The sequence below is a fragment of the Amblyomma mixtum genome, chromosome 1 (genome assembly GCF_055824585.1).
Source record: "Amblyomma mixtum isolate Tamu chromosome 1, ASM5582458v1, whole genome shotgun sequence".
NCBI lineage: Eukaryota > Metazoa > Arthropoda > Arachnida > Ixodida > Ixodidae > Amblyomma > Amblyomma mixtum.
In genome coordinates this window covers 307,642,646-307,652,187 of record NC_143012.1, presented here as the reverse complement: position 1 = coordinate 307,652,187, position 9,542 = coordinate 307,642,646, and the positions used below count along the sequence as shown (strand labels likewise).

General features: G+C 45.4%; 1 protein-coding gene across 1 annotated transcript in view; it reads left to right on the top strand.

The window, feature by feature from the left end:
• Positions 1-65: 65 nt before the first annotated feature.
• Positions 66-9,542, top strand: part of LOC149372345 (uncharacterized) — a 55,861-nt gene continuing 46,384 nt past the window's right edge. Inside the window, exon 1 of the mRNA XM_089586120.1 lies at positions 66-218. The gene's annotated coding sequence lies outside the window, so the exon portion shown is untranslated. The remainder of the gene's footprint in view (positions 219-9,542) is intronic.

Below are 9,542 nucleotides of genomic sequence, written 5' to 3'. Positions count from 1 at the left end.
GGCCCCCGGCGAACAAACAGCGTGTTGCGCTATTGCGCCGGATCGAGCGAGATCAGTTGGTCTGGCGGTCTGGCTCGATTCACGAGCACTGAGTGGCGGGCGAGACGAAGGTTGGTTTGGCGTCGATCCGCGCATGCCGCTGCTCAGCTCTTGGCGAGGCAACTTTATCTGGTGGTGACCGTGCACTGGGAAAGCGCTGACTACGGATTTTGCCCCAGGTAATTCGCCTGCGGGACTTTTCCCCGCTTTCTCTAGTTTAGAAACTTTTGCTCCAGCAGTCACGTGCGCGGGCGTTGATCTCCAGTTTCTGGAGGTTCGCCGCGGGACTGCAAAAAAAGCGGGTCCATACTCAGATAGGTACGACAATGTTTTGATCGATATTTTCTCACACTTCTGAAAGCTCTCTGGAGCCAATCAATAACAAAATAAACGATGACATTCAATATGTTGGGGAGAAACCCTCAAGGTAGGGTACGTTTCATTCAAGGGAGCATCCACCTCAGCGCATATTACCTTTGTAGCCGTATATGGCTGCTCTAATGGATAAGGAAAAGACTATCCTAAAATATGTTGGAGCGTGCGTAAAGACATCAGTCTTCCTGAGTACATTCTGGCCAGAAACAAGCAGAAACATGCATAATATCTGCGGGCTGTGTCCGAGCACAGCACTCTATCTTGACCGCAGGAAGGCGCTTTTGAATTAACTTCGATCAAGTCTGGGAGACCGGCGACGTTTCTCCGTTATGGAAGGCAGCTTGTGCAGTTCCAGTGCTGAAGCCTGCCAAAGAGAAGATGGACCAGGGCTCGTATCGTGCTGTATCACTCACATCCTTTGTGGCTAAGCTGATAAAGAAGCTGGCAAGTGCTCGCTTAACGTGATGGCTAAAGGAAAGCAAGGCACTTCCTTCATACATGGCTGGATTCCGCCCAGGTTTGAGTGCCCAAGAAATGTCTCGGGCCTAGTAATCCACAATGGAGGGCTTTTGTCCTTTCGACACTAGCCGTTTTCGTTGACGTAGCAAAACCTTATGACAGCGTCCTTCAAAGCTCAGTACGAAATAGTTTGCAAGCCATGGGTGTACAGGGCCGTCTTCTACGATTAATTAATTCGTTCATATGTTATCATTTTATCCCAGTAAGTTTAGGGACCACTTCAAGCACGGAAATGGCTGTATCGCGATGTTTGTCTCAGGGAAGTGTTCTTTACCTCACGCTCTTCGACGTTTCAATGGCTGTTCTTCCCGAGGCACTGAAGAAAAATCACAGGTAGTTGCGCAAATCTATGCATGTAAAATACATTTGTGTTTGGTTTGCCGGCTACTAACGAAAGCGATTCGCCTTGATAGCTCGACAGACCCTACTTTCGGTACGACTACCCTCAAGGTGAAGCATTGTCTACATCAGTGGAAAAGCCTGGCCTTGTCCAGTTTCCATTTACTGGAAGACGTTATGCATGGTTGCAGATAGACCTTGCAGCTCGTGCCAATGTAGTCCCCCTTATAAAAATGATCTATAGACGGTCTATAGACTTCTTATTGACTCTATTGACTTCCTATAGATATTGCTTTTTGTCTATTCATAGTCTACAGACTGTCTATAGACAAAAGTCTACTAAAAGTGTATGGCCATAAATCTATAGATTGTCTATAGACTGTCTATTCGATTTGTATTGCCTATAGCCTTCTCTAGGATTTGTCTATAGACAGTTTATAAACTTTACAGACAAAAGTCTATGGGTAGTCTATAGACTGTCTAAAACTTTTTTTTATAAGGGCCATGTACTCACCATAAAATACAGTCACATGCGCTTTCCTGGCGTCGTTCTTGAGTTCCGTCTCCAGTGGCGATGAGCTTTGGACTCGATTGTTTCATCTCAATCTTCGCGCCTCAATGTCATCCGTAGAATTGCAGGCGAACAATGAAGAAGTCATCCTTCCTCAATGGTCAGATTTCATGAAGCCCTGGTGGTGAGCCGCATAATCAGCTGCCTTTAATATCCCAATCTCTTTCACAGTTTGAGCGTCTTGAAATTTTGCACCGAAAGAGCTTAAGGAGAGCGCTTGGAGTTCCGCAGGCGCCCGTGAACAATCAAGTTCTTTATGAGTCACTGTCTAAACCTCTTATCTTTGTGGCTTCACAAAGGCTACTAACGCAGCTTGGTCGCCTCGAGAGACGGCCGCTGGGCCGTCTCCGAAATACGTCTGAGTCCCGGGTTTACTTGGCACTTAAGACTACTTGCCCTATAGGTCTTAACCTCTTAACGTTTGAAGACTAAGCCAACGGTTAAACCCATCTTTGTCATTTGAGAATCTCGACTGTGCGTTGACCATTCCTCGAGTTAACGCTAAGCGGAGCACTCTTGTAGAGTACTCCGTAATTTTTTTTAAAATTCTGATGTTGTTTTATTTCTCTCATGGGCTTATTATAACGATGTTTTGCATCCAGCCGTTGCAGTACTTATGTGGACTGAGCACATGATGATCCCGAGAGCAATGGTTGCATTCTAGTTATTTTTGTTCTTACGCTAATTTCGATTCGTTCTTTCTGCGTTGCGTTTATGCATGCACTTTGGAATACACAGCTCTCTGTTGCTCAGAACATGACACCGTTCATACCTAAACGTTGGCGGTCGCTTTACAAACATCACAGCAATGTTGCATGTCAGCACAGGCTGTGGTGAATTCATGCTAGGATTGCGCCGAGTAATAGCATATTCCCAATTCCTAGTCAAATTTTTCCTTGGAATTAGCCTAACTAATCAAGAAACGCCTTGTACATCATGCTTGAACAACAGATAATTTCCACGATGGATTGTGAAAGCGTCTTTCTGTTGCAGTTTTATACTTTTTTTACAACAGTAATCTAAAGGCCACAAGCTAGAGAATATACATGAGAGCAGTCTACTGCGTTGATCTCACTCCTCGTCACCCTTCGAAGCGTGCTACACTGTAAAACGTATTTGTACAGCTGTGCAGCCTAACCTAAAGTTGCTTTTGGAATGATTTTATATTTCATGCAAAGTGGGAACGAGCTAGCGTTATATATCAGTGCGCCTCTGCAGTCGAAGCCATAGTGTGATATGGTTAAGTACACAGATAGCGGGATAAGACCTTGTGAGCACATGGCTAGCCGCAAAGTGTGTAAAGCACAAAGATTCGAGATGACGATCCCGTCTGTTTCAGAGAATACCATCGAACTGTAGAAAGCTCAGCAAGGCGGAAATTTTACTATTTGGCTTCTTGTAATTTCTTTACTTTTTATTTTTGTTTGTGAGTATTTAAGAAAAAATAAACGAACCTGCCTCACTTCTGTTCAAAAACGCCTGCAGTTTTTTTTTTTATCTTTTCGCTCAGGTTCGCGCCCGGCTTGTATAATCAGAGAAGTAGCAGGATTTGCCTAACCGGTGGCATTAGTGACATTCCGTGCATCTCATTAATAGCGGTTTCTTTACCCTTCTGCCTCCAACATAAGCTCGAGAATTAATGCTACGACCGCTTTAACCTTGCCTAACTAAACAGGAGTGCCGTTGCGAGAGGCGTCTCGCATAAATTAAGGTCAGCCTTTAAATAGCGGCTGCTTGTCGTAAGCACAGCAACCGTAGTCCTCCACATCCTTCTCTTCTTCTTACGTCAGCAAAATGCATACATTTGTGGCTGACATTTTCTTTTTATTTTTAATTGCAGTATGCTGTTCTTGCCGGCAGTAAACAAAAATAGAGCTATTTATTATCATGCACTACGTGCGCATGTATTAAATCATTGAGATCTGAATGTACATAATATTCGGCCCACTAGGCGCTTTAGTGTCCAGAAAAGTAGTTGAATCGTTATGATGATAAGGAAGAAAAAATAAAGCATGATTAATTACCGTGGTTACGAAGATCTCTAGAGCATAAATAACGCTTATGTAATGCTGCACGGAACCTGATTTGTGGAAGGTTGAGCTCAAAAATAGAAAGTTACGAAACCTAGATGATGTTCTAGGCTCCAGTAGCTATGTCATCCTCGAAATAGCAGAGAGCTCAGTGTTTTTTGGGGACCCGTGGCACGCCAGAAAACTAGCAAAGACACACACTTATTCAACAAGCCTTCGAAGCTTGCTACACTGTAAGACATACTTGTACAATTGTGCAGCCTAACCTACTGTTGTTTTTAGAATGATTTCATATTTTATGCAAAGTGGGAAAGAGCTAGATTTATCTATCAATCAAATTAGAACTAATTGGATTTTTCAATCAGTTACAAACACGTTCCAGCCCTCCAGTTGGAGCCGACAAATTGGACCAAATTTGACCGAACCAAGTGAACCCATTCGTTCCCCAAAGACCACTGCACCCATGAGATATTCAAACAAACCAGTTAAATTGGCAAAATACAGAGTGCGAGAAATATATTTGTACCTTGTTTACTTACATCATTAATTTTCAGAAAGAAAACTGACTTGTGAGGAATGAGGGCAGGCACTATGCCTTATGCCGACATTTCGTATACGAGAGAATTGCACGTTTTTATGGAGATCAAGCCAAGAAAACAAGCATATGTGACACACACGAATCACTATAGTCAAAAAACTTTTAACATGAGCTCAGTACATATCCACAGAACATACTTTTGCTGCAACTGATGTATCCCATATATGTGACTGTCATGCTTTGGACTATCCATTTGGAATACTATTCCAGATAGAACCAATTTATTGAGTTCTATGTTGGTCCCATTGAAACCAATTGTAAACCCAACTGATTCCAACTGTTATTGCTATTTATTTTTTTTATTGCAGAATATCAACCACTTAATTTTAACCTCTAAAGCGTTGCATCATGAACGTGGTCAGTCTTATTGCTCAGTAACAAACCCTTATAACAATCTACCCTTTCTATCGAGGGGGAAAAAAAAGAAGGTACAGAGCCACTAAGCATGAAAAAACTACTGAAAATAAAAGTGAGAACTTCGCAGCGTGCTCAATATACAACCTAAAAAAAAAAACATTTTACGCGTGTCTGAAAGGGAGTTTTCTCTCTCTCTCTCTTTTGTGTCAAGCGTTCGAAGATGGCGCGTGTATGTAGTGGCTTCTAAAGTGAACTGAAGGTTAGTTCAAGCCAGCATTAATTACTCATTCCGGTTGCGAAATCCTGTTTCTGAACTTGGGCATCTCCTGTAGAAGGCGATCTTCGGAGCATAGCAGAGTGCCCATCCGGCGACTACTGATGTCACTCATCAGCGGCGCAATCGAGCCTTTTATCTCTCTACAGCACTGCCAAGCATCGTGTACAGACGGCCACAAAAGTTTTCCGAACACGGAGTGTATTTAAAAAAAAAAACTGATTTTCCTCGCTCTCTAGAGGCAGGGCTCCACATTGAGTGGTACGCTGTTCAGTTCATGGCTGCATGCTTGTACGTACTGCCAAGATAATATGTGTGTGATTTCTCTGTTTTGAAAAGTTTTACGGGCACCTGTATAACATTGATCTACATACACTGTAAACAAAAATATACCCAAAAGGGAGTAAAAAGGGTGGCGGCCACCCTTTTTACTCCATTTGTGAAAACATTTACTCCATGAGTGGGGAGTAAAAAGGTGGATTGTCCTCCATTTTACTCCATGAGGGAATAAGGGAATAAAAATGAGGATTTACCAGAATTTACTCCAGTCTAGAAAGGGAGTTAATTGTGCCAAATACTCCATCAGTGCCGAAATGGAGTAAAAAAACACCAATTTGCGCAATCCGCCCCGCCACCTAGCGTCTCGTCTGCTTCTGGTCAGTCGTCTGATAACGGCGGTGAGTGAAGACCGCTTGGTTACCATCGTCGCCGGATCTCTGCTGACTTCTGCTCCTTCATGGGCGCCTGCCGCGTTACAAGATATCGGCTTGTCGCTGTTTTCCGCTACAGTACGGTACATAATTGAATTGCTCCTGTGATGTCTCCAGTGCTCTAACCATACCTAACTTTCCTTGGTTTGTGTCGCCACCCCGTTACAGCCCCCGCTTAGGCCTAATTCTCTCAGGCTTTTTTCAGTGTGGTCCTCGCAATGTGTTGCATGAACATGGAACTGTGATAGAACATAGTGTCAACACTGAGCTCTTGATTGAGCTCATGAGGCCACGTTTTTCCTCAGCCACGTTTAAAATCCAAGCCTTAATGACGCGAATATGAAAGCAAGCACACTCTAAACAAGAGGGAGTAAAAAGGGTGTAAAGTTGTCCTCTAACGCACACCTTTCTTGAAAAGGTGTGCGCTAGAGGACAACTTGCCTCCTTTTTACACCCATATAGGTGTATTCGTGTTTAGAGTGCACTGCCATTCCAAACTACCATCAGGTGTATTTTCATCTTTTCTGCTCTGGTTTTGGGTCAAATATAGCGTGGCGCATGACGGTGAAAACTACCCAGCCTATCCTTTTCAGTTTTGAACTACTGATTATAAGGTTACATCCCTTTATCTACGAACATGGCCAACGAAACGAGCTCGTACAGCAAAAGGAGACGACAAGCAGACGACTCCTGCCGCGTACGCCGCCGCTGGGCTAGCAGACGGCGGAAAGAATGCGTGACGGGGGGTCACATTAGGGCAGCGCAGTTTCCCAAGTTGGGTTGCCGGCGGCCCGCAGAGCTACTGCCCGTTTCCGCCGCTGTCACTGCTGTAAGAGTGAGCCTGAATAAGGATAAATAAACATGACGCCATTTTTGGGCTTCATTTCTGTGGGTAGTAAAAAAATGTACTCCCTTTTCACTCCAAAATAACTCTCTTTATACTCCAAAATAACTCCCTTATATAAGGGTGTAAATAAAAAACACCATACATAGGGAGTAAAAAAAAACCTCCTTTTGGGTGTGCGTTAGAGGACAAGCCATTTACACCCTTTTGGGTGTTTTTTTGCTAACAGTGTAGCGTTCTGTTGCGCATTTTTGTTTCTCTTGTTTTTGTTCTTTTCCTGAAGTTGGAGGTTTAAATGAACGAAGGTGGATTGCTGCAGATAGATGCATGCAGAGTGAGTGGCATCGAATCCTCTAAAACGCTGTCGGGCCTTCGCAAAGAGGAGGAGGAAGAAGATGAGGTGGAAAGGTTAACCGGTAGAATAAACCAGTTTGCTACCCTGCACTGGGTGAAAGGGATGAGGGGATATAAGAAGTACAGGCGCCAAATGCCGAAGCATCAGCGCAGCGGTTAGCCCTTTAATAGACACATTTTTTTGTGTCCAAAATGATACCAAAATGGTCATTCAGCACCGTGCTGCATGTGTTGGCAAACTAAAAAAATACTTTGGACGAGCCCTACTCGCTTTAAACCGGACACAGAATTCCCGAAAACACACGACGAGTTGGGCTCGTTATGAACCAGAAATAGCAGTCTGTTTATGACGAGCCTGGTTTGTCCAAGTCTGCTAAGGGGTTAACTCGCTTCTCGCATATTTAACTTTGCCTATCCAAGTGAGGGCAACGCTGATTGCGTTGCGGCGCGTGCAGGATTATACATATAGTGCACCGAGATTACCAGCTCAAACTTTCGTTTTCTGAAAAGAAGAGACAGTTTTCGAGCACACACTGGTCATTTCATGTAAAAGGACGGCTTCTCATACCATGAGCCTCATATAACGAGGTATTATGCTCGTCCTGCACTTACCTGAGTCTCTGGCAGCTTTCTTGCCTTAGATTTCTTAGAAGCAAGGTTTTGCGCAAACAGTTGTTGCTGCCTCCCAGCTTCATTTATTGTGAATTTAGGTCGGTTATTTGTGAAGCTCTTGCTCTATTTTGCTCACTCTGTAGCATTAATTCATTCACTGGCTTACTGATATTTACTATAGGCCAATCATTCGCTCACTTACTCACTCGCTCAGTCTCTCAATAAATCATCGCTTGCTTGCTAACTCACTCATTCACTGACCCATTTAGACACAAACTCGCTTGCTCACTCATTCTCTCTTTCCCCACAACACAAGTGACTCATCCAAACTCACCCACTTAACTCACTCACTCTCCGCAGGCTCTGTCTCACTGCACTGTCCTCACCCGAGCGCAAACCTGTGTTTCACGATTTGCGCGTGGACTCCTCCAAGCAGGGCTGCATAGGCAGGCGCCCCTCCCTACCTTGCGCCGTCGGCGCACTCCCGTACACCTGGGGTCGAAAGAGCGCGCCTGGCGCGGATCTGTAAGCCCTCTAGATCGATCCCCACGGATTAGCAGCCGGCCCACAGGGGTGCGGGAGGCCCGCGCTGAGCTTTCGGATCTCCGATCTGTGATGGCGCGATCATCCGTCTCTACTCTCGAGCGAGTCGGTGGTCCAGCGCACCAGCTGCCCGGGTCATCACAGTCGTTTGTGTGCTTCTCTTGAGGCGCCGCAGTCATCCATTTCGCAGAAATCGCCAGGTTATGGCTATAAATTACTCACAGCGGTGCGCATTTCGGATTCTGCGATGGCGGTGCAGGAAAATGGCCGGTACCTTTGGTGTGAACCGTGCCCCTAATCCTTTCGCTGCCCCTCTTCTTCACCCCGACTTCCGCGTTTTCTTTTTGTTCTCTCTCTCTCTCTGGCGGCTCGCTCCACAAAGAGCGCATCATGGGCTTGTGCTGGGGTGGAGGTGCCAAGTTATGAGAAGGCTCATTAATTGCGACGCCGGCTCGAGCGCTGGCAGGAAATGCTGATGACCGCCATGGCCTCTTTGAATGTAAGCTCGAGATTGTATCGTGTGGCAACTCTCCCCTTCTTTCTCCCTCTCCTAGTGCGTTCTCAAAATCTGCTCGGCCGACTCGCGGTAACGCCAGTGCGAAGGCACAGCTGCCAACAATGCATAAACAGCATCAACGAAGTATATTCAGAAAATAAGGTCGCTGCTATATAGCATTTTTTTTCCTTCGATTATGCTCTATGTTATATATCCACTGCGCCGAGTGTGTGGTCTCGGTGACGGCGGAGACGTAGTGGCGCTCAGACCAGTGAGATAAGGAGAAGGAATCAGAAATAGAACAGAATCTCTCCATCATCCTGGCTGCTCGACCATATTTGGTAATGGTCCTTTTACAGCGAGAGCATCCGCCTCACGTGCAAGAGGACCGGGTTTGAATCCCGGCGCCTCACAATTCTCGTCAGGGTTTTAAAAAAAAACTGCGCGTGTCGAGGGAATTGCCCAACCAGGCCTAGAGTGCGGTCTGATCTCGGTTACCGGAACCGACAACGCACTCCGTCACCAGAGCAGGATTTGGCCACCCTAGTGTAATACCTGGCTACAACCTTCTATGATTAAAATGTTTGCGGGGATACGGTGGCTGCAGCGGGCAAAGTACAGGATGAATTGGAGAGATATAGAAGAGGTCTTTGCCCTGCAGTGGGCATAGTCAGGCTGTTAATAATGATGCTGATTATGAAATGCGCTAGCTCCCATTATTGCCAAGCTTAAGCGATTGTCGTCAGGACCCTGCGATGAGCTTGAAGCCGAACATTAACCGCCAAACACTGACGATTCATGAAGCAGAACTCGTCCGAAACATTGCAGAACTTTCCGTCGCAATGGCATTCAGCATAAAAAACAAGCAGAACCAGCAGCGG